At 45.8% G+C, this 25,478-nt stretch overlaps 3 non-coding genes across 3 annotated transcripts; all 3 read right to left on the reverse strand.

Moving 5' to 3' along the window:
* Nucleotides 1–7,198: 7,198 nt before the first annotated feature.
* Nucleotides 7,199–7,271, reverse strand: trnaq-uug (transfer RNA glutamine (anticodon UUG)). Its single transcript has one exon. It is a non-coding gene; the product is annotated as a tRNA-Gln (tRNA).
* A 606-nt stretch (nucleotides 7,272–7,877) lies between these two features.
* On the reverse strand, nucleotides 7,878–7,949 carry trnaq-cug (transfer RNA glutamine (anticodon CUG)). The gene has a single exon. It is a non-coding gene; the product is annotated as a tRNA-Gln (tRNA).
* Nucleotides 7,950–10,592: 2,643 nt separating this feature from the next.
* Nucleotides 10,593–10,664, reverse strand: trnaq-uug (transfer RNA glutamine (anticodon UUG)). The gene has a single exon. It is a non-coding gene; the product is annotated as a tRNA-Gln (tRNA).
* Nucleotides 10,665–25,478: the final 14,814 nt, after the last annotated feature.

A 25,478-nucleotide genomic window follows, 5' to 3' on the forward strand; every position in this document is an offset into this window, starting at 1 on the left:
CTTCTTTTTCACACTGCTCATAGCATCTTGTATTGCAGTCCTGCCAGGTAAAATGTGAATAATCTTTGCAAGGCACTGCTGCACGATAGATAAGCAATTGTTAACTTTTTTCGTGAATACGAAGTGCAATGTCTACGTTTCAAGAAGCACTGCTTTCAATTTCAACAAGTATGCCAGCCGAATGCAGCTTGCAAAGAAAATGTTGAGCAATCTGCTGTGCAGTCAAACGAAGCATTGGACAACACACATCTTTCTCCCCCTCTTATTTGGAACTGGGAATAAGAGGTTGAGCCTATCATCTGATGTCGAGAACAATAAATCAACCATCATTGATCCAGGCAGCAAACGGTCCCATAACCGTGCTTGTTACGAAGATGCCAAGCTTGCATGTCCCAAATTTCCAGCAGCTGGGACAACAAGAATTCAGGTTCCATCGAGATTTGAACTCGGATCGCTGGATTCAGAGTCCAGAGTGTTTACCATTACACCATGGAACCTGTGCTGAACAGTTCCTTAGATTCTTTTCCCAAAATCAACAACATTACCATCTCCACCATTGTACTTTGTCTCGGCCAGGTCTCATCCTTAACTTCAGCTTGCCCACTTGCCCCTCTGCTAAGCCTCGGTTCTGAGTAAATCACACAGCTGCCTTGATGGCTATCGGTTCACAAATCTATGTTTCTTTTTCACACTGCTCATAGCATCTTGTATTGCAGTCCTGCCAGGTAAAATGTGAATAATCTTTGCAAGGCACTGCTGCACGATAGATAAGCAATTGTTAACTTTTTTCGAGAATACGAAGTGCAATGTCTACGTTTCAAGAAGCACGGCTTTCAATTTCAGCAAGTATGCCAGCCGAATGCAGCTTGCAAAGAAAATTTTGAGCATTCTGCTGTGCAGTCAAACGAAGCACTGGACAACACACATCTTTCTCCCCCTCTTATTTGGAACTGGGAATGAGAGGTTGAGCCTATCATCTGATGTCGAAAACAATAAATCAACCGTCATTGATCCAGGCAGCAAACGGTCCCATAACCGTGGTTGTTATGAAGATGCCAAGCTTGTATGTCCCAAATTTCCAGCAGCTGGGACAACAAGAATTCAGGTTTCACCGAAACTTGAACTCGGATCGCTGGATTCAGTATCCAGAGTGCTTACCAGTACACCATGGAACCTTTGCTGAACAGTTCCTTAGATTCTTTTCTCAAAATCAACAACATTACCATCTCCACCATTATACTTTGTCTCGGCCTGGTCTCATCCTTAATTTCAGCTTGCCCACTTGCCCCTCTGCTAAGCTTCGGTTCTGAGCAAATCACACAGCTGCCTTGATGGCTATCGGTTCACAAATCTCAGCTTCTTTTTCACACTGCTCATAGCATCTTGTATTGCAGTCCTGCCAGGTAAAATGTGAATAATCTTTGCAAGGCACTGCTGCACGATAGATAAGCAATTGTTAACTTTTTTCGAGAATACGAAGTGCAATGTCTACGTTTCAAGAAGCACTGCTTTCAATTTCAACAAGTATGCCAGCCGAATGCAGCTTGCAAAGAAAATGTTGAGCAATCTGCTGTGCAGTGAAATGAAGCACTGGACAATACACATCTTTCTCCCCCGGTTATTTGGAATTGGGAATGAGATGTTGAGCCTATCATCTGATGTCCAGAACAATAAATCAACCGTCATCGATTCAGGCAGCAAACGGTCCCGTAACCGTGGTTGGTTTGCAGATGCCTATCTTGTATGTCCCAAATTTCCAGCAGCTGGGACAACAATAATTCAAGTTCCACCGAGATTTGAACTTGGATCACTGGATTCAGAGTCCAGAGTGCTTACCATAACACCATGAAACTTTTGCTGAATAGCTCCCTCTATTCTTTTCTCAAAATCAACAACATTACCATCTCCACCATTATACTTTGTCTCGGCCTGGTCTCATCCTTAACTTCAGCTTGCCCACTTGCCGCTCTGCTAAGCTTCGGTTCTGAGCAAATCACACAGCTGCCTTGATGGCTATCGGTTCACAAATCTCAGCTTCTTTTTCACACTGCTCATGGCAGATTGCATTGCAGTCCTGCCAGGTAAAATGAGTATAATCTTTGCAAGGCACAGCTGCACGAAAGATAAGCAATTGTTAACTTTTTTCGAAGAATACGAAGTGCAATGCCTACGTTTCAAGAAGCACTGCTTTCAATTTCAGCAAGTATGCCAGCCGAATGCAGCTTGCAAAGAAAATGTTGAGCATTCTGCTGTGCAGTCAAACGAAGCACTGGACAACACACATCTTTCTCCCCCTCTTATTTGGAACTGGGAATGAGAGGTTGAGCCTATCATCTGATGTCGAGAACAATAAATCAACCGTCATTGATTCAGGCAGCAAACGGTCCCGTAACCGTGGTTGGTATGCAGATACCAAGCTTGTATGTCCCAAATTTCCAGCAGCTGGGACAACAAGAATTAAGGTTCCACCGAAATTTGAACTCGGATTGCTGGATTCAGAGTCCAGAGTGCTTACCATTACACCATGGAACCTTTGCTGATAAATTTATTTGAATCTTTTCTTAAAATCAACAACATTACCGTCTCCACCATTATACTTTGTCTCGGCCAGGACTCATCCTTAACTTCAGCTTGCCCACTTGTCCCTCTGCTAAGCCTCGGTTCTGAGTAAATCACACAGCTGCCTTGATGGCTATCGGTTCATAAATCTCTGTTTCTTTTTCACACTGCTCATAGCATCTTGTATTGCAGTCCTGCCAGGTAAAATGTGAATAATCTTTGCAAGGCACTGCTGCACGATAGATAAGCAATTGTTAACTTTTTTCGAGAATACGAAGTGCAATGTCTACGTTTCAAGAAGCACTGCTTTCAATTTCAACAAGTATGCCAGCCGAATGCAGCTTGCAAAGAAAATGTTGAGCAATCTGCTGTGCAGTGAAATGAAGCACTGGACAATACACATCTTTCTCCCCCGCTTATTTGGAACTGGGAATGAGAGGTTGAGCCAATCATCTGATGTCCAGAACAATAAATCAACCGTCATCGATTCAGGCAGCAAACGGTCCCGTAACCGTGGTTGGTATGCAGATGCCAATCTTGGATGTCCCAAATTTCCAGCAGCTGGGACAATAATAATTCAGGTTCCACCGAGATTTGAACTTGGATCGCTGAATTCAGAGTCCAGAGTGCTTACCATTACACCATGGAACCTTTGCTGAATAGCTACCTCTATTCTTTTCTCAAAATCAACAACATTACCATCTCCACCATTATACTTTGTCTCGGCCTGGTCTCATCCTTAACATCAGCTTGCCCACTTGCCCCTCTGCTAAGCTTCGGTTCTGAGCAAATCACACAGCTGCCTTGATGGCTATCGGTTCACAAATCTCAGCTTCTTTTTCACACTGCTCATGGCAGATTGCATTGCAGTCCTGCCAGATAAAATGAGTATAATCTTTGCAAGGCAGTGCTGCACGAAAGATAAGCAATTGTTAACTTTTTTCGAAAATACGAAGTGCAATGCCTAATTTTCAAGAAGCACTGCTTTCAATTTCAGCAAGTATGCCAGCCGAATGCAGCTTGCAAAGAAAATGTTGAGCAATCTGCTGTGCAGTGAAACGAAGCACTGGACAATACACATCTTTCTCCCCCACTTATTTGGAACTGCGAATGAGAGGTTGAGCCTATCATCTGATGTCGAGAACAATAAATCAACCGTCATTGATCCAGGCAGCAAACGGCCCCGTAACCGTGGTTGTTATGAAGATGCCAAGCTTGTATGTCCCAAATTTGCAGCAGCTGGGACAACAAGAATTCAGGTTTCACCGAGATTTAAACTCGGATTGCTGGATTCAGAGTCCAGGGTGCTTACCATTACACCATGGAACCTTTGCTGAACAGTTCTTTAGATTCTTTTCTCAAAATCAACAACATTACCATCTCCACCATTATACTTTGTCTCGGTCTGGTCTCATCCTTAAATTTAGCTTGCCCACTTGCCCCTCTGCTAAGCTTCGGTTCTGAGCAAATCACACCGCTGCCTTGATGGCTATCGGTTCACAAATCTCAGCTTCTTTTTCACACTGCTCATGGCAGATTGCATTGCAGTCCTGCCAGGTAAAATGTGAATAATCTTTGCAAGGCACTGCTGCACGAAAGATAAGCAATTGTTAACTTTTTTCGGGAATACGAAGTGCAATGTCTACGTTTCAAGAAGCACTGCTTTCAATTTCAACAAGTATGCCAGCCGAATGTAGCTTGCAAAGAAAATGTTGAGCAATCTGCTGAGCAGTCAAACGAAGCACTGGACAACACACATCTTTCTCCCCGGCTTATTTGGAACTGGGAATGAGAGGTTGAGCCTATCATCTGATGTCGAGATCAATAAATCAACCGTCATTGATTCAGGCAGCAAACGGTCCCGTAACTGTGGTTGGTATGCAGATGCTAAGCTTGTATGTCCCAAATTTCCAGCAGCTGGGACAACAGGAATTCAGGTTCCGCCGACATTTGAACTTGGATCGCTGGATTCAGAGTCCAGAGTGCTTACCATACAGCATGGAACCTTTGCTGAACAGTTCTCTAGATTCTTTTCTCAAAATCAACAACATTACCAACTCCACCATTATACTTTGTCTCGGCCTGGTCTCATCCTTAACTTTAGCTTGCCCACTTGCCCCTCTGCTAAGCTTCGGTTCTGAGCAAATCACACAGCTGCCTTGATGGCTATCGGTTCAAAAATCTCAGCTTCTTTTTCACACTGCTCATGGCAGATTGCATTGCAGTCCTGCCAGGTAAAATGAGTATAATCTTTGCAAGGCACTGCTGCACGAAAGATGAGCAATTGTTAACTTTTTTCGAGAATATGAAGTGCAATGCCTACGTTTCAAGAAGCACTGCTTTCAATTTCAGCAAGTATGCCAGCCGAATGCAGCTTGCAAAGAAAATGTTGAGCATTCTGCTGTCCAGTCAAACGAAGCACTGGACAACACACATCTTTCTCCCCCTCTTATTTGGAACTGGGAATAAGAGGTTGAGCCTATCATCTGATGTCGAGAACAATAAATCAACCGTCACTGATCCAGGCAGCAAACGGTCCCCTAACCGTGGTTGTTATGAAGATGCCAAGCTAGTATGTCCCAAATTTCCAGCAGCTGGGACAACAAGAATTCAGGATCCTCCGAGATTTGAACTTGGATCGCTGGACTCAAAGTGCAGAGTGGTCACCATTACACCATGCAACCTTCGCTGAAGAATTCATTCGAACCTTTTCTTAAAATCAACAACATTACCGTCGCCACCATTATACTTTGTCTCGGTCTGGTCTCAGCCTTAACTTCAGCTTGCCCCTCTGCTAAGCCTCGGTTCTGAGTAAATCACACAGCTGCCTTGATGGCTATCGGTTCACAAATCTCTGCTTCTTTTTCACATTGCTCATAGCATCTTGTATTGCAGTCCTGTCTGGTAAAACGTGAATAATCTTTGCAAGGCACTGCTGCACGAAAGATAAGCAATTGTTAACTTTTTTTCGAGAATACGAAGTGCAATGTCTACGTTTCAAGAAGCAGTGCTTTCAATTTCAACAAGTATGCTAGCCGAATGCAGCTTGCAAAGAAAATGTTGAGCAATCTGCTGTGCAGTGAAACGAAGCACTGGACAATACACATCTTTCTCCCCCGCTTATTTGGAACTGGGAATGAGAGGTTCAGCCTATCAACTGATGTCGAGAACAATAAATCAACCGTCATTGATTCAGGCAGCAAACGGTCCCGTAACCGTTGTTGGTATGCAGATGCCAAGCTTGTATGTCCCAAATTTGCAGCAACTGGGACAACAAGAATTCAGGTTCCACCAAGATTTGAACTTGGATCGCTGGACTCAAAGTCCAGAGTGGTCACCATTACTCCAAGCAACCATCGCTGAAGAATTCATTAGAATCTTTTCTTAAAATCAACAACATTACCTTCGCTACCATTATACTTTTTCTCGTTCTGGTCTCATCCTCAACTTCAGCTTGCCCACTTGCCCCTCTGCTAAGCCTCGGTTCTGAGTAAATCACACAGCTGCCTTGATGGCTATCGGTTCACAAATCTCTGCTTCTTTTTCACACTGCTCATAGCAGCTTGTATTGCAGTCCTGCCAGGTAAAATGTGAATAATCTTTGCAAGGCACTGCTGCACGAAAGATAAGCAATTGTTAACTTTTTTCGAGAATACGAAGTGCAATGTCTACGTTTCAAGAAGCACTGCTTTCAATTTCAACAAGTATGCCAGCCGAATGCAGCTTGCAAAGAAAATGTTGAGCAATCTGCTGTGCAGTCAAACGAAGCACTGGACAACACACATCTTTCTCCCCGGCTTTTTTGGAACTGGGAATGAGAGGTTGAGCCTATCCTCTGATGTCGAGAACAATAAATCAACCGTAATTGATTCAGGTAGCAAACGGTCCCGTAACCGTGGTTGGTATGCAGATGCCAAGCTTGTATGCCCCAAATTTCCAGCAGCTGGGACAACAAGAATTCAGGTTCCACCAAGGTTTGAACTCGGATCACTGAACTCAAAATCCGGAGTGCTTACCATTACACCATGGAACCTTTGCTGAACAGTGCCCTAGATTCTTTTCTCAAAATCAACAACATTACCATCTCCACCATTATACTTTGTCTCGGCCTGGTTTCATCCTTAACTTCAGCTTGCCCACTTGCCCCTCTGCTAAGCTTCGGTTCTGAGCAAATCACACAGCTGCCTTGATGGCTATCGGTTCACAAATCTCAGCTTCTTTTTCACACTGCTCATGGCAGATTGCATTGCAATCCTGCCAGGTAAAATGAGTATAATCTTTGCAAGGCACTGCTGCACGAAAGATAAGCAATTGTTAACTTTTTTCGAGAATACGAAGTGCAATGCGTACGTTTCAAGAAGCACTGCTTTCAATTTCAGCAAGTATGCCAGCCGAATGCAGCTTGCAAAGAAAATGTTGAACATTCTGCTGTGCAGTCAAACGAAGCACTGGACAACACACATCTTTCTCCCCCTCTTATTTGGAACTGGGAATGAGAGATTGAGCCTATCATCTGATGTCGAGAACAATAAATCAACCGTCATTGATTCAGGCAGCAAACGGTCCCGTAACCGTGGTTGGTATGCAGATGCCAAGCTTGTATGTCCCAAATTTCCAGCAGCTGGGACAACAAGAATTCAGGTTCCACCAAGATTTGAACTCGGCTCGACTGCATTCAAAGTACAGAGTGCTCACCATTACACCATGGAACCTTTGCTGATAAATTCATTTGAATCTTTTCTTAAAATCAACAACATTACCGTCGCCACCATTATACTTTGTCTCGGTCTGGTCTCATCCTTTACTTCAGCTTGCCCACTTGCCCCTCTGCTAAGCCTCGGTTCTGAGTAAATCACACAGCTGCCTTGATGGCTATCGGTTCACAAATCTCTGCTTCTTTTTCATGCTGCTCATAGCAGCTTGTATTGCAGTCCTGCCAGGTAAAATGTGAATAATCTTTGCAAGGCACTGCTGCACGAAAGATAAGCAATTGTTAACTTTTTTCGGGAATACGAAGTGCAATGTTTACGTTTCAAGAAGCACTGCTTTCAATTTCAACAAGTATGCCAGCCGAATGCAGCTTGCAAAGAAAATGTTGAGCAATCGGCTGTGCAGTCAAACGAAGCACTGGACAACACACATCTTTCTCCCCGGCTTATTTGGAACTGGGAATGAGAGGTTGAGCCTGTCCTCTGATGTCGAGAACAATAAATCAACCATAATTGATTCAGGCAGCAAACGGTCCCGTAACCGTGGTTGGTATGCAGATGCCAAGCTTGCATGTCCCAAATTTCCAACAGCTGGGACAACAAGAATTCAGATTCCACCGAGATTTGAACTCGGATTGCTGGATTCAGAGTCCAGAGTGCTTACCATTACACCATGGAACCTTTGCTGTACAGTGTCCTACATTCTTCTCTCAAAATCAACAACATTACCATCTCCCACATTATACTTTGTCTCGGCCTGGTCTCATCCTTAACTTCAGCTTGCCCACTTGCCCCTCTGCTAAGCCTCGGTTCTGAGTAAATCACACAGCTGCCTTGATGGCTATCGGTTCACAAATCTCTGCTTCTTTTTCACACTGCTCATTGCAGCTTGTATTGCAGTCCTGCCAGGGAAAATGTGAATAATCTTTGCAAGGCACTGCTGCACGAAAGATAAGCAATTGTTAACTTTTTTCGAGAATACGAAGTGCAATGTCTACGTTTCAAGAAGCACTGCTTTCAATTTCAACAAGTATGCCAGCCGAATGCAGCTTGCAAAGAAAATGTTGAGCAATCTGCTGTGCAGTGAAACGAAGCACTGGACAATACACATCTTTCTCCCCCGCTTATTTGGAACTGCGAATGAGAGGTTCAGCCTGTCATCTGATGTCGAGAACAATAAATCAACCGTCATTGATTCAGGCAGCAAACGGTCCTGTAACCGTGGTTGGTATGCAGATGCCAAGCTTGTATGCCCCAAATTTCCAGCAGCTGGGACAAAAAGAATTCAGGTTCCACCAAGATTTGAACTCGGATCACTGAACTCAAAGTCCAGAGTGCGTATCATTACACCATGGAACCTTTGCTGAACAATGCCATAGATTCTTTTCTCAAAATCAACAACATTACCATCTCCACCATTATACTTTGTCTCGGCCTGGTCTCATCCTTAACTTCAGCTTGCCCACTTGCCCCTCTGCTAAGCCTCGGTTCTGAGTAAATCACACAGCTGCCTTGATGGCTATCGGTTCACAAATCTCTGCTTCTTTTTCACACTGCTCATAGCAGCTTGTATTGCAGTCCTGCCAGGTAAAATGTGAATAATCTTTGCAAGGCACTGCTGCACGAAAGATAAGCAATTGTTAACTTTTTTCGAGAATACGAAGTGCAATGCCTACGTTTCAAGAAGCACTGCTTTCAATTTCAACAAGTATGCCAGCCGAATGCAGCTTGCAAAGAAAATGTTGAGGAATCTGCTGTGCAGTCAAACGAAGCACTGGACAACACATATCTTTCTTCCCCGCTTATTTGGAACTGGGAATGAGAGATTGAGCCTATCATCTGATGTCGAGAACAATAAATCAACCGTCATTGATTCAGGCAACAAACGGTCCCGTAACCGTGGTTGGTATGCAGATACCAAGCTTGTATGTCCCAAATTTCCAGCAGCTGGGACAACACGAATTCAGGTTCCAGCGAGATTTGAACTCGGACTTGGTGGATTCAAGAAGTCCAGAGTGCTCACCATGACACCATGGAACCGTTGCTGAAGATTTCATTAGATTCTTTCCTCAAAATCAACAACATTACCGTCTCCACCATTATACTTTGTCTCGGCCTGGTCTCATCCTTAACCTCAGCTTGCCCATTTGCCCCTCTGCTAAGCCTCGGTTCTGAGTAAATCACACAGCTGCCTTGATGGCTATTGGTTCACAAATCTCTGCTTCTTTTTCACACTGCTCATAGCAGCTTGTATTGCAGTCCTGCCAGGGAAAATGCGAATAATCTTTGCAAGGCACTGCTGCACGAAAGATAAGCAATTGTTAACTTTTTTCGAGAACACGAAGTGCAATGTCTACGTTTCAAGAAGCACTGATTTCAATTTCAACAAGTAAGCCAGCCGAATGCAGCTTGCAAAGAAAATGTTGAGCAATCTGCTGTGCAGTCAAACGAAGCACTGGACAACACACATCTTTCTCCCCGGCTTATTTGGAACTGGGAATAAGAGGTTGAGCCTGTCCTCTGATGTCGAGAACAATAAATCAACCGTCATTGATTCAGGCAGCAAACGGTCCTGTAACCGTGGTTGGTATGCAGATGCCAAGCTTGTATGTCCCAAATTTCCAGCAGCTGGGACAACAAGAATTCAGGTTCCACCAAGGTTTGAACTCGGATCACTGAACTCAAAGTCCAGAGTGCTTACCATTACACCATGGAACCTTTGCTGAACCGTGCCCTAGATTCTTTTCTCAAAATCAACAACATTACCATCTCCACCATTATACTTTGTCTCGGCCTGGTTTCATCCTTAACTTCAGCTTGCCCACTTGCCCCTCTGCTAAGCTTTGGTTCTGAGCAAATGACACAGCTGCCTTGATGGCTATCGGTTCACAAATCTCAGCTTCTTTTTCACACTGCTCATGGCAGATTGCATTGCAGTCCTGCCAGGTAAAATGAGTATAATCTTTGCAAGGCACTGCTGCACGAAAGATAAGCAATTGTTAACTTTTTTCGAGAATACGAAGTGCAATGCGTACGTTTCAAGAAGCACTGCTTTCAATTTCAGCAAGTATGCCAGCCGAATGCAGCTTGCAAAGAAAATGTTGAACATTCTGCTGTGCAGTCAAACGAAGCACTGGACAACACACATCTTTCTCCCCCTCTTATTTGGAACTGGGAATGAGAGGTTGAGCCTATCATCTGATGTCGAGAACAATAAATCAACCGTCATTGATTCAGGCAGCAAACGGTCCCGTAACCGTGGTTGGTATGCAGATGCCAAGCTTGTATGTCCCAAATTTCCAGCAGCTGGGACAACAAGAAATCTGGTTCCATCGAGATTTAAACTCGCATCGCTGGATTCAAAGTCCAGAGTGCTCACCATTACACCATGGAACCTTTGCTGAAAAAATCATTAGAATCTTTTCTTAAAATCAACAACATTACCGTCTCCACCATTATACTTTGTCTCGGTCTGGTCTCATCCTTAACTTCAGCTTGCCCAGTTGCCCCTCTGCTAAGGCTCGGTTCTGAGTAAATCACAAAGCTGCCTTGATGGCTATCGGTTCACAAATTTCTGCTTCTTTTTCACACTACTCATAGCAGCTTGTATTGCAGTCCTGCCAGGGAAAATGTGAATAATCTTTGCAAGGCACTGCTGCACGAAAGATAAGCAATTGATAACTTTTTTCGAGAATACGAAGTGCAATGTCTACGTTTCAAGAAGCACCGCTTTCAATTTCAACAATTATGCCAGCCGAATGCAGCTTGCAAAGAAACTGTTGAGCAATTTGCTGTGCAGTCAAACGAAGCACTGGACAACACATATCTTTCTCCCCGGCTTATTTGTAACTGGGAATGAGAGGTTTAGCCGATCATCTGATGTCGAGAACAATAAATCAACCGTCATTGATTCAGTCAGCAAACGGTCCCGTAACCGTGGTTGGTATGCAGATACCAAGCTTGTATGTCCCAAATTTCCAGCAGCTGGGACAATAAGAATTCAGGTTCCACCGAGATTTGAACTTGGATCGTTGGAATCAACGCCCAGAGTGCTTACCATTACACCATAGAACCTTTGCGTAACAGTTCCCTAGATTCTTTTCTCAAAATCAACAACATTACCATCTCCACCATTATACTTTGTCTCGGCCTGGTCTCATCCTTAACTTCAGCTTGCCCACTTGCCCCTCTGCTCAGCTTCGGTTCTGAGCAAATAACACAGCTGCCTTGATCGCTATCGGTTCACAAATCTCAGCTTCTTTTTCACACTGCTCATGGCAGATTGCATTGCAGTCCTGCCAGTTAAAATGAGTATAATCTTTGCAAGGCACTGCTGCACGAAAGATAAGCAATTGTTAACTTTTTTCGAGAATACGAAGTGCAATGCCTACGTTTCAAGAAGCACTGCTTTCAATTTCAACAAGTATGCCAGCCGAATGCAGCTTGCAAAGAAAATGTTGAGCATTCTGCTGTGCAGTCAAACGAAGCACTGGACAACACACACCTTTCTCCCCCTCTTATTTGGAACTGGGAATGTGAGGTTGAGCCTCTCATCTGATGTCGAGATCAATAAATCAACTGACATTGATCCAGGCAGCAAACGGACCCGTAATCGTGGTTGTTATGAAGATGCCAAGCTTGTATGTCCCAAATTTCCAGCAGCTGGGACAACACGAATTCAGGTTCCAGCGAGATTTGAACTCGGACTTGGTGGATTCAAGAAGTCCAGAGTGCTCACCATGACACCATGGAACCGTTGCTGAAGATTTCATTCGATTCTTTCCTCAAAATCAACAACATTACCGTCTCCACCATTATACTTTGTCTCGGCCTGGTCTCATCCTTAACTTCAGCTTGCCCATTTGCCCCTCTGCTAAGCCTCGGTTCTGAGTAAATCACACAGCTGCCTTGATGGCTATCGGTTCACAAATCTCTGCTTCTTTTTCACACTGCTCATAGCAGCTTGTATTGCAGTTCTGCCAGCTAAAATGTGAATAATCTTTGCAAGGCACTGCTGCACGAAAGATAAGCTATTGTTAACTTTTTTCGAGAATACGAAGTGCAATGCCTACGTTTCAAGAAGCACTGCTTTCAATTTCAACAAGTATGCCAGCCGAATGCAGCTTGCAAAGAAAATGTTGAGGAATCTCCTGTGCAGTCAGACGAAGCACTGGACAACACATATCTTTCTTCCCCGCTTATTTGGAACTGGGAATGAGAGGTTGAGCCTATCATCTGATGTCGAGAACAATAAATCAACCGCCATTGATTCAGGCAGCAAACGGTCCCGTAACCGTGGTTGCTGTGCAGATGCCAAGCTTGTATGTGCCAAATTTCCAGCAGCTGGGACAACAAGAAATCTGGTTCCACCGAGATTTAAACTCGCATCGCTGGATTCAAAGTCCAGAGTGCTCACCATTACACCATGTAACCTTTGCTGAAAAAATCATTCGAATCTTTTCTTAAAATCAACAACATTACCGTCTCCACCATTATACTTTGTCTCAGTCTGGTCTCATCCTTAACTTCAGCTTGCCCACTTGCCCCTCTGCTAAGGCTCGGTTCTGAGTAAATCACACAGCTGCCTTGATGGCTATCGGTTCACAAATCTCTGCTTCTTTTTCACACTGCTCAGAGCAGATTGTATTGCAGTCCTGCCAGGTAAAATGTGTATAATCTTTGCACGGCACTGCTGCACGATAGATAAGCAATTGTTAACTTTTTTCGAGAATTCGAAGTTCAATGCCTGAGTTTCAAGAAGCACTGCTTTCAATTTCAACAAGTATGCCAGCCGAATGCAGCTTGCAAAGATAATATTGAGCATTCTGCTGTGCAGTCAAACGAAGCACTGGACAATACACATCTTTCTTGCCCCGCTTGTTCGGAACTGGGAATGAGAGGTTGAGCCTCTCATCTGATGTCGAGAACAATAAATCAACCGTCATTGATTCGGGCAGCAAACGGTCCAGTCACCGTGGTTGGTATGCAGATGCCAAGCTTGTATGTCCCTAATTTCCAGCAGTTGGGACAAGAAGAATTTAGGTTCTGCCAAGATTTGAACTCAGATCGCTGGATTTAGAGTCCCGAGTGCTCACTCTTACACCATGGATCCGTTACAGAAAAGTTATTTAGATTCTTTTCTCAAAATCAACAACGTTACCATCTCCACCTGATGTGCCTCAATAATTCCGAGACTCGATGCTAGTGAAATAAAACAAGGCTTTTATTAACTTAGAAGGCAACACGCAGTGGAGAGAGGTATCTTGCATCTGGAGGTCTGCAGTACTGGAAATGAGGCCAGACTGAGCTTGCTTACATAGGGGCCAGGTATGGGCGGAGCCCTACACACAATACATTACAATATACAATACAATGGTGAGGAGACGGAACTGAGGTAAGGGAACTGAAACCTGAAACCAACCACAGTCACAGGCAGTGATGAATGGAGTATTTCATCACACCACCATTATACTTTGTCTCGGCCTGGTCTCATCCTTAACTTCAGCTTGCCCACTTGCCCCTCTGCTAAGCCTCGGTTCTGAGTAAATCACACAGCTGCCTTGATGGCTATCGGTTCACAAATCTCTGCTTCTTTTTCACACTGCTCATTGCAGCTTATATTGCAGTCCTGCCAGGTAAAATGTGAATAATCTTTGCAAGGCACTGCTGCACGAAAGATAAGCAATTGTTAACTTTTTTCGAGAATACGAAGTGCAATGTCTACGTTTCAAGAAGCACTGCTTTCAATTTCAACAAGTATGCCAGCCGAATGCAGCTTGCAAAGAAGATGTTGAGCAATCTGCTGTGCAGTCAAACGAAGCTCCTGATTCTTATGTAACTTATGTAACAGGTTACGGAGTTGGGGATAATTGGTGTAGGGCTTCCAGACATCATTGGGTCCCCATTTTAAAATCCCCACATTGTGGTTTACAACAAAGCTTAGAGTAATATGCCAGGTAGCTACAGTGGGTTGAAACAGAGAATGTTGGACAATGAGAAGCTGGGGCAGGTAAATCTGGACGGCTGCAGTGGCACCAACTGGTGACATAGAGAGTTGCCTTTATCATTATTATTATTGACAGAGCAATTTATTACAGAAAAGTTGGCACAGAAGTGTGACAAAATAGGGACAGGAGGTTTTGTAATAAGGAACTGGCGCAGATGAAATGTTTTTATTACATTTTATTGAACCGATACATATATGGAATGAGTGATACAGTAATTTGATACATTTGAACATATATAAAGTGCACGTGGGGATATTGAGAGTATTTGGATATAATCATTCTTGCATATTATGGACATTGTGCCCGGGTACGAGAACTAATTCAAGCAGGTTATCGTTCCTCAACATGTAAAGGAAATCAAATGTAATTAGTCCTGCCTCTCGTCAGAAGTCAATTCAAAGTGGATTTTTGTCATACATATGTGTGTATATATAAATCAATTTAATATTTACTTAATAGTTGTTTCATGACCAGCAAAACACAGAACACTGGGCATAACGGCATGAGATCATGGGGCAACCGTAACTTACAGGATATAATAGTTAATCCATCCTAGGATCACAGCCATCTAACAACTCTGCCCAGAACTGAATACAATACTCCATCTGAGGCCTAAACAGGGCTTTGTATAGCTGCAGCATTACTTCTGCCCCGTTGTATTCTAGCTTTCTAGATATTAAGGCCAGCATTCCATTTGCCTTTTTGATTATTTTCCATACCTGTTAATGAGATTTTATTGATCTATGTACATGGAACCTCGAGTCTCTTTGGACAGCAAAGGGGTGCAAAAACACTGTAAAAGGGAATGCAAGAATAAACCTGTGAAAAGTTTTTACTGGTATAGTATGATAAAGAGGGAGGCGAAGGAGAATGTGGGCCCCTTAAAGACAGAGTCCTTTCTACAAAACTTCCTATCACTTTTTTGTTACACTTCTGTGCCAACTTTTCTGCAATAAATTGCTCTGTCCATAAGAATAATGGCAACTCTCTATGTCACCACTTGGTGCCGCTGCAGCAGCACAGATTTACCAGCCCAGCTTCTCAGTGTGCACTCGTCTCTGGTTCAACCCACTGTAGCTACCTTGCATATTACTCTAAGCTTTGTTGCAAACCACAATGTGGGGACTTTAAAATGGAGAACCAATGAAGTCTGGAAGCCCTACTCCAATTAACCCCAACTCCCTAACCCTGTCATGTAAGAAACATAAGAATCAGGAGCAGGATTAGGCCTTTCAGCCCCTCAAGCCTGCTCCGCCATTCAATTAGATCATGGCTGATCTTCGACCTCAACTACACTTTCCCACCCGATCCCCATATTTCCTGATTCCCTCAGGGCCCAAAAGCATTGACAATTGCAGGGATGAGAGACTTACTCCTCACTTTTATATTCCAAACCCCTTGCAATAAAGGCCAAAATGCATCCACCTTCCTAATTTTTTGGTGTACCTTCATATTGTAGGCAGGCATTCTTTACCTGCTTTATGGCAATTTACCTTCCTTTACCTGGTTTACGGTACTTTACCTGGTCAGACAGCCTTTTTGCCACTGCACTTTGACCAGCTCCAAACAGCGGTCTCGAATCGCTATAGCCCTCCTTCGAGTTCTGACGGGAGGAACTTATAATTAATGATATATTAAAACGGACAAATGGTCTGGATGCAAGAAAGTCAAACTTTATTAAAACTAAGAAACTACACCACACGATCTTGTAATCACGCTAAAATTGCTTAAAGAGGGGAGGAAAAAAACGGACACAACGAGGGAAATCGACTAAAATACAATTCTAATGAAATCCCCACTTTACTCCCACCCCTCAGCCTATCCTAAGTTGCCTTGTGGAAGACCAGAAAAATATATGCTCACCACTGCAGTGCCAGCTGCGTGTCCCACGAGATCTTCACTGTCCTGAAGTAAAGAAACACCCCAGTGTTTTAAAAGCAAACTGCTGGTGTTACTTCTTCTGACAGACTGCCACACTGTAGAGAGCACATGGAGGCAAGCCAGAGAGAGAGAGATGCCTCTGAGAAGCTATCTCTTACACATCAGTTTTGGGGCCGAAATGTTCCCGCCCAGATCCGGAAGTTTCTGGGCTAAAGCAAAAGTGATCCAACTGTCCCCATTGTCCAGAAATGGGTGCTTCAAACCCATTCATTTTAAACTGTTCCCTTCCTCAGTTTAAGTGTTTCTTTTCAAATGTCTGTGCTGAGCCTTCGAACCATCTCCATTCACCCTGATGGGTTTTGAATGGAGTTGTATTACTATGTAAACAGAAACCCATTATCTTGTGGTCACTGCAACCGCAGTCAATTGGTTTAATCCCTTGTGCAAATAGCCTTTTGCAGTTTCTGTAAACAAACATCGATTGTCTCTGCAGTGAGGGAACCTCCCCTTCTGATTGACAGAATTTGACTGCCGTTGCTTCACAGACACAGAAAGCTGCTTCCAGGCCCTTTGTCCTTGGCCACGCAGTCTGACGGCCATTTTATCCCTGGGCAATTTACCAAACTCAAGAGTACCTTTTTTTAATAAAAATGTGCTGTCTTAAGGTGTGCGATTTTTTTACAAAGTTCTTTGATTCCGGTGTTGTCCAAGTGCTGCCTAGCTTAACGCAGACTTCTTGCGGTTCTGGGTATGTTATAAAAAAAATCCAACCCAGAGACAATTTAAATCACGCAAACTCTTCGTCCACGATGTGGGTTAATATTTCCCGATCTTCGGGGGCTGAGGGGATTTTGCAAACCCCTACATTCGCACCTTGGATACTTCCAACTTGCTTGTAGTATCCTCTTGAAGAAGTGAGCAAAGATTTCTGACACCCGACAAACAACCATCCCTTGTATTTACCTATAGCTACCTATCACTGATTCCCCGACCTGTCTAATCCCCTCAAATCCGAGAAAACCGTGGTACGGTAGGCATCTACAGATACATCAATTACAAAATGTTACAATAAGGGTCTCATACCCCTGCACCACTTGTTACATTATAACATATTACAAAATGTTGCAATCTTGGTTATACAATGTAATCAGAATGATTTCAAGCACGTAGAGTGTCCTACGCCTCTGCAGCACTTGGAACTGTAAAACAAAATACAAAAATCTCCATTAAACATTTGAAACAAAATGCTGAAAAAAACCCGGACCATCACGTGCCAATGAAGGGCCACGAAATTCGAGTGAGTATTGCTCCTCCCACCCGGGCAGTAAATGTTCCTTCCACCCCCCCTTTTAATGGTCTTAAACTTTTAAAACATACAGAATGGATTTTACAGAACAGTCTGCTCCGCCAGCCCCAAGCCATTCCCTTCTCCCTTTGTGGAGGCGGGGTACCCCTCATGTTTCACAGACCGAGACCGGGGAGTATGGGATCGCAACTCCCAGTCCCTCCCCCTCCCATCTTCCCTTGACTGGCTGCAGAAAATGATGGGTGCCTGTGTGGCGTCTCTCACTGGCCCCACACTCAAACTTGGATCCCAGATCCTGCCACTCACTCATCCTTCCCAGCCACAGTTAGACTCCAACTTTGCCTGTGGGCCCCGGGTGAGTTCCTCCCTTCCCCGAATGCACCCATGCGACTCTTGAGTCTCCCCCTCCCCTTTACAATCTTTCCCGGGCCATCACCACCCAGTCCCCGGGGAATGCGTCCCTATCTGACAAGGCGCCTGTGCTTCCCCACCATGACTCCTCAATAGCGAGGTCTCCAGCAAGTGAAATTCGGTCAGGATAGTGCTGGGTTGCGGCTGTGCCCCACCTAGCTGGGGCCATCACTACCACGTAGGATGAATCACACACAGAATCTACAGTGCAGATAGAGGCCATTTCAGCCCATCGAGCCTGCACCGACACATATCCCACCCTATCCCCGTAACCCCACGTATTTAATCCCCTAACACTAAGGGTCAATTTATCATAGCCAGATCAACCTAACCTGCACATCTTTGGACTGTGGGAGGAAACCGGAGCACCCAGAGGAAACCCACGCAGACACAGGGAGAATGTGCAAACTCCACACAGACAGTCGCCCGAGGCCAGATATGAACCCGGGTCCCTAGCGCTGTGAGGCAACAGTGCTAACCACTATGCCACCGTGCCCCCCTTGAGTAGGCAGGTTCCACCGGACTCTGTCCGGTTTCTCCCGAAGGTCACTGTGGGGTCTCCTTCTGGATTTGTCCAATGGCGAGGTGATCACCAGCATTCTGTATAACCATATCTTCATTCGATGCCCAGCTCGGGCTGGGCGAACAGGTCTGCTCCTTTGTCCACTCTCCTGCAAAAGAACTTAAAAGGACATGCAGCCAAGTCTCTCACTGACCTGCTGCCTTAGGTGGAGACATGGTCGGGTCCCTTGACCTCGGACCAAAATACAAATATTTGGCACACTTACAAGCTTAAACTTTAAACTACTAGTTACATTCTAAACTTAAAATTTAAACACCTTAAAAGCAAGCTATAAACACTGGTAACTTAACACAAAGCTATAATACAAATGCCGCCCGTCTCCGGACGGCCAGGCTAATCTCTGGTGTCACTGTCGCAGATTACTGCTGCCTGCAGTGAAGCTGGACTGCCTCCTGCTTCTGGTCCCTGGCAGCTTATGGCTGCTAGTTGGGGACCTCTGTGATCTGTTTCCTCCCGGCTCGGAAGATTGCTCTTTGTGACAGGTACCCTGGTGACCATCTTATATTAGGCTTGTGGACCCGCTGAGACTTTCTGAGGGTCGTCTCTGCGGGGAAACATTGGCTGACAGACCCTGAGCCTGGGTCACAGCCCTAGCTGGCTAGGAACTTTTTCCCCCTGATGCAAACAGACCGCACTGTTTAATATACCTGGCAGCCTGCCAGTAATCCGGGTTTGTCTCCTTTTCCCTACCCACTCCTGTACTGGGGGCAGGCATCCCCTCACCACCCGCTGCTGGTGACTGAAAATCTTCCTCTCCAGGTCCAAAACCTGGTACCGGCTCCTTCCATATGTCCCCCACAAGAGGAATTTCAATCCTTTCCTCCCCAGAGTTCCACACCATAGGGGGAACCACTCTAGAAGCGGGCTGGGAAGTTTGTCCCTTGAAACAGGCAACTGCGCCTGCACGAACCTCCTCCCCTGAGTCCCCCGGCAGAGGCTGTGAAATCTCTGTATTCAAACAGGCGACAGCGCCTGCGCGGGAAAACTGAAGAGGAGCCGCTGGGGTCACAGGCTGGGGAACTGCACCTGTGCGAACCTGGTGTTGGGAAACCTCTCCCCGTGAACCTCCTGTTCAAAAGACTGGGGAATTCCTGCCTCCAGACCAGCGACTACACATGTGCGGGCAGTCTCTTCTGGGAATGAACTCGCAGCACCCTGCAGATTTTTACTCTCTGGTGGCTGTTTCTCTGTTTCTGAACTAGATAACTGGTTCAAATTTAAACTTAGGCCAAAACTTAGGTCCCACTGGGGCGGGGAAGTGTCCCAGTTGGTGGGCCGGACAACTTGTCCCTTGGAACAAGCCACAGTGCCTGTCTTTACAGCCTGTGAACTTGAACTTGTTACAATTTACATTGGTTGGCGTGGAACTACTTTGTGCACCGGGGTAGTTTTACTGCATTGACCATGGGGCTGTCCCTATCAACTATAATAGTATAGTCCCATGTAGAGTGGCTCTAAACTTCCCACCTGGGCATTGTATCTTACCATCACTCGGTCTCCTATCTCCCACTGGTGGCTCCTGCTAGGCTCCAGCAGCAGCCGGTTATTCCAATGCTGCTTCCTCATGCTGTCTGCTGCCTGCAGAAAAAATTCCCTTTTCCCATCTATCGCTCCTAGGGCTGCTGCGGTCTGCAGGTCTCCCATTAACTTAACAAATGCTGCCTGGCATCCCTCAACCCAGGACCACTCCACTCCCTTGTGTAGGAGATGGAGCAGAGGGGCCGCTGTGGCTGCATAGTCCTCTATAAATTCCCTGCAGTACCCCGTCAATCCCAGGAACGACCTCAGCCCTCTTACTGATTTGGGAATCGGTAACTCCTGGACCGCTTCCATCCTTGCCTTATCTATCGACCTCTCTCCTGTGCGGACAGTCAGACCCAGGAATTAAACTTCTTGCTGACCCATCTGCGCCTTCTTGGGGTTGACTTTAAACCACTTTGTCTGCAGCAGCTCAGCCAGCAGTGGGCCATGCTCCCCGACCGAGTCGGTAAATAAGAGCAGATCATCCACATACTGCAGTAAATGAGTGGTTTGACTGAACTCCTTTAAACTATCCTTCATGCATTGGTGGAAGATGCCGGGGCTGTTGTAGAAACCCTGTGGCAGACAGGTCCAGGTATACTGCTGTCCCTTAAAGGTGAAGGCAAACTTATATTGCACCTCCCATTTTAAAGGGATGGACCAGAACCCATTCGAAATTTCCAGCACCGTGAATGTGTTTGCGGATTCTGGAATACTGCTAATAATATTAGCCACTGCTTCTACTGTGGGGGCACACACGGGGATATTGCTGTTAAGCACCCGATAGTCCACCGTGGCTCTCCATGAATTATCCGGTTTCCTAACCGGCCAAAGTGGAGAATTAACATGAGTGGCTTTCGGCCTCAACACTCCCTGTTTAACTAAGGAGGTGATGGCTGCCTCCATGTCGGGTTCTGCCTCCTTGGGGAAATTGTACTGCTTCTGTGGTCGGGTCATGGGTTCCCCATTTATTTTAAATTCAAACCCTGTGATCCTTCCGCAGACGTGTTTATGGGTGGCAAAGGCTGTGAGGTTTGCCTGCACGACTGCCTGCAGTGCCTCCGGGACACCATTTACCATGAGCCTGAGGTCGTAACCTTCTTTGGGCTTCACAGTACACAAGGTCCCCTTACCCTCCTTGGCCGGGATGACCACTACACCTTCTTCCCTGTCTGTGCTAGCCCCCCAAAGGCAATGGTTGCAGAGATCCACGAGGATCCCGTGGCCCACCAGGAAGTCGGCTCCTTGGATCCCGTTTCCTTCCTCCTTATTCCACTTTGCCAGGATGCACGTCCACTTAGTTAGGAGCGTGCCCAGATGGACGGAGAGGGATCTGGAGTATACCCCCGCCTGCTACTGACTGGTGAATTCCGATAGTATGTTTGGAACCCCATCAAACAGAGGTGTGGTGGTGGGATTATCCGTATGGATCACGATGCATGATGCCCCCGTATCCAATAGATAAGTCCCTGTAACCTTCTCTGTCTCCATCTGTACGAGCGGTCTCTTCCATTCATCTTACCGGAGATTACACAGACGGACAGGCTGCGCGTGCTCCAGTCATTGTGGGGAGGCAAAGGTGGGCAAGGGGTTTGCAGCACCACTGATGGCTGCTACCTTTCCCTGATTGGCCCTGAGGAACGGTTTTATCGACTCCATGATGGACTCGACTGTATCGGGAGGAGTTTCTGTCTCTGCCTTCTGAGTTGGGGCTGCGGGGGTGCTGGCTTTATCGTCTCTCCAGGCTTTTTACAATCCCTGCGCCAGTGGCCATCCTCCCCGCTCCTGTAACAAGTGACCTTGTTCTTGGAGGGTCGGCTCCCCTCCTGGCGATGCTATTTCTTGAATTGAGTCCCAGGTTTAACCTCGTGGACCTTACCCTTTTGCTGGGGCTCCCACTATTCCTACTGTTCCTATATGCTACTGTGAGCTGCCGGATTACAGTCTCTTCGGTTGCTCGGGGGTCTCGATGGTCAAACCAAGTATCAGCCTTTGCTTTTATCTGGGGCAGACAATTGGACACCAGGCAACAAAGCCATTGGGTCCGCTGCTGCGGGTTCAGGCGTGCTCTATTTTGTCCCCCTGTACATGCACTGTTGTAGACTGGCTACCGCCTGTCTGCAAATGTCTGTGGGGTCTCCCCTTCCTTCTGCGGTGTTTTTCCTATGCGATCGAACGGACTGCCGTCGTTCGCACCCATGGCTTCCAGTATTTCCTCCTTTAGGTCCTCAAAACCATTCTGCCCTCTCTTAGCCTCATCTGAAAGGGTCTGATAGAGCTTAGTATCTACAGAGAAAAGGAACATTTTGGCTTTCTCTTCATCATCACAGCCATTAACACAGGCTGCCTGTTCTATCCCTTGCAAGTGCACTGAGGGGTCTCTCTTTTCGGAGAGCAGGGGAATATGTTTCACCAGGCCTCTGAGCTGTGGGGTATCATAGGGCACCAGATAGGTATGCTGAGCAGTCCCTGGGTCTTTATCGTTCACGGGCGGCCCGTACCTCCGTTGTGGGAGGGGGTACACTGGTCCTGATCCCCGCCTGCCTAGCGGGACCTGCTGGCGTTCTCCTACCACCCCATTGTCCACCCCTTCTTGCTGCCAGAGCTCCTCAAAACTCGGTGCTGTGGGCTGCTGTCTTGGGATCTCTAATTCCCTAGCAAGCTCTGTTCTGGGTGCTGCCTGTGGGGCGGTTTTATTTGGGCTGCTGGTACTGTCCAATGGACTTCCCTTCGGACTTATGAGACATTCCATCCCTTCAGTCCTTAATAACTCCATACCCAAACTCTCAATCATTCTGTTACATGGGGTATGATCTGCTCCACTAAACCTTTGGTCGCAGGCCAGCTTATAAGCTGCCTTTACCTCCTTAACCTTTTCCTCCTGCTCTGTTACTTCTGAGGTGAGGTGGGTATTCTCTTCCCGCAGTCTCATCTCGTTCCTCCTTGCTTCTGTAATTTGGCACTTTAGGAACTCTATCTTGTGCCTCGCGTGGCTTTTGCCATCACTAGTTTCTTGGGTGAGGTGTGCGTTTTCCTCCTGTAGCTTCATCTCACTGTCCCTAGCCACTGTGGCTTCCTGCACAAAGCGCTCTATCTCAGCCTGGCATTTCATGACCTCTAGTGTAAGGCGTGCATTTTCTTCCCGCACCCTCATCCCACTATCTCTGGCCTTATTCACCTCTCTTATGAGGCATTCTACCTCCGCCTGGCATTTTTCAAACTCTGACTCCCGATTCTTGGCCTCTTTAACCTCCTCCCGCACCCTCATCTCACCCTTCTTAATCCAGCCACCTATACCATAAACGGTGAGCTTACACACTGCCGCTAACTTCTGCAGGGCTACCTACAGACTAAAAGCAAGAAAAGCAAGCGCTGGTGCTTTCTCCAGATCCAGACCACTTATCATATCAAAAACTGCCTCCAGTCCTGCCACGGTCGCAAATTTGAAGGGGGCATTCTTTACCTGGTTTACGGTAACTTACCTTCCTTTACCTGGTTTACGGTAATTTACCTGGTCAGGCAGCGTTTTTGCCACTGCACTTTTTGCACTGCACAGCGGTTTCAAATCACAAAACCCCTCCTTCCAGTTCTGACTGGAGGAACTTATAATTAATGATATATTAAAATGGACAAATGGTCTGGATGCAAGAAAGTCAAACTTTACTAAAACTAAGAAACTACAACACACGATCTTGTAATCACGGTAAAATTGCTTAAATAGGGAAGGAAAAAAACGGACACAACGAGGGAAATCGACTAAAATACAATTCTAACGAAATCCCCACTTTACTCCCACCCCTAAACTTATCATAAGTTGCCTTGTGGAAGGCCAGAAAAATATATGCTCACCACTGCAGTGCCAGCTTCTTGTCCAACGAGATCTTCACTGTCCTGAAGTAAAGAAACACCGCAATGTTTTAAAAGTAAACTGCTGGTGTTCTTACTTCTTCAGACAGACTCCCACGCTGCAGAGGGCACACGGAGGCAAGCCAGAGAGAGAGAGATGCCTCTGAGAAGCAATCTCTTATACCCCAGTTTTGGTGCCGAAATGTGCCCGCCCAGATCGGGAAGTTTCTGGGCTAAAACAAAAGGGATCCAACTGTCCCCATTTTCCAGTAATGGGTGGTTCAAACCCATTCATTTTAAACTGTTCCCTTCCTCAGTTTAAGTGTTTCTTTTCAAATGTCTGTGCTGAGCCTTCGAACCATCTCCATTCAACCTGATGGGTTTTGAATGGAGTTGTATTACTATGTAAACAGAAACCCATTATCTTGTAGTCACTGAAACCGCAGTCAATTGGTTTAATCCCTTGTGCAAATATCCTTGTAGCAGTTTCTGTAAACAAACATCGATTGTCTCTGCAGGGAGGGGAAACTCCCCTTTTGATTGACAGAATTTGACTGCCGTTGCTTCACAGACACAGAAAGCTGCTTCCATGCCCTTTGTCCTTGGCCATGCAGCTTGACAGCCATTTTATCCCTGGGCAATTTACCAAACTCAAGAGTTCCTTTTTTTAATAAAAATGTACTGTCTTAAGGTGTGCGATTTTTTTACAAAGTTCTTTGAATCCGGTGTTGTCCAAGTGCTGCCTAGCTTAACGCAGCCTTCTTGCGGTTCTGGGTATGTTTTAAAACATTGTCCAACCCAGAGACAATTTAAATCACGCAACGTCTTCGTCCACGATGTGGGTTAATATTTCCCGATCTTTGGGGGCTGAGGGGATTTTGCGAACCCCTACAATGTTACCTCTCTGTGTTTCGTGTACAAGGCAGACAAAGTCCTCTGAGCACCAACATTTAACAGTTCCTCGCCGTTTAATAAAATGTTCTGTTTTCTGATTTTTCCTACCAAAGTGAATAACCTTACATTTCCCCACAGTATACTCCGTCTGCCACCTTATTGCACACTCACTTAACCTGTCTATATCCCTTTGCAGGTTCTTTGTGTCCTCCTCACAGCTTACTGTCCCACCTATCTTTGTATCGTCAGCAAACTTGGGCACATTACACTCGCTCCCTTCATCTAACTTATTGATATAGAGTGTTTCGCCTTAATACCACACCTAGGGGGGAAATTCAGTTGTTTGCACCTCCCGTTAGCGCCTTAAGAGGGCACTAAATGGGCGTAAAGCAACTAGTGCCCGGGCGCGGCGATGCTTGCGCCACTCGCGAAATTAACTAGACTTTTGCGGCGGCACTAAACACTACCGCCATGATCTCTTGGGCCGGCAGATCATGACATCAGTCAAGTGCACAATGCCCCGGTAGTGCCCCGGACCAGATATTTAGTGGCGCCCCCTGCCTTACCGCCTGCCGCTAGCAACAACAGTTTGAGGAGAGCGTTATGCAGTCAGAAAGGGACTGGGGGAGCGCTACTTAAAGGCGACCGCTTCCTGCCTTTTTTTGTTGGTGACATTTTTGCACCACGCATTCTGAGAGAGAGAGAGCGAGAGAGACTTCTGGAGAGATTCAATGCTGTGTGAAGGAGTTTTGGGTACAGAG

The sequence above is a fragment of the Somniosus microcephalus genome, unplaced genomic scaffold (assembly GCF_052327205.1).
Source record: "Somniosus microcephalus isolate GS21.2 unplaced genomic scaffold, FLI_Smic_1.0 unresolved_chr4, whole genome shotgun sequence".
NCBI lineage: Eukaryota > Metazoa > Chordata > Chondrichthyes > Squaliformes > Somniosidae > Somniosus > Somniosus microcephalus.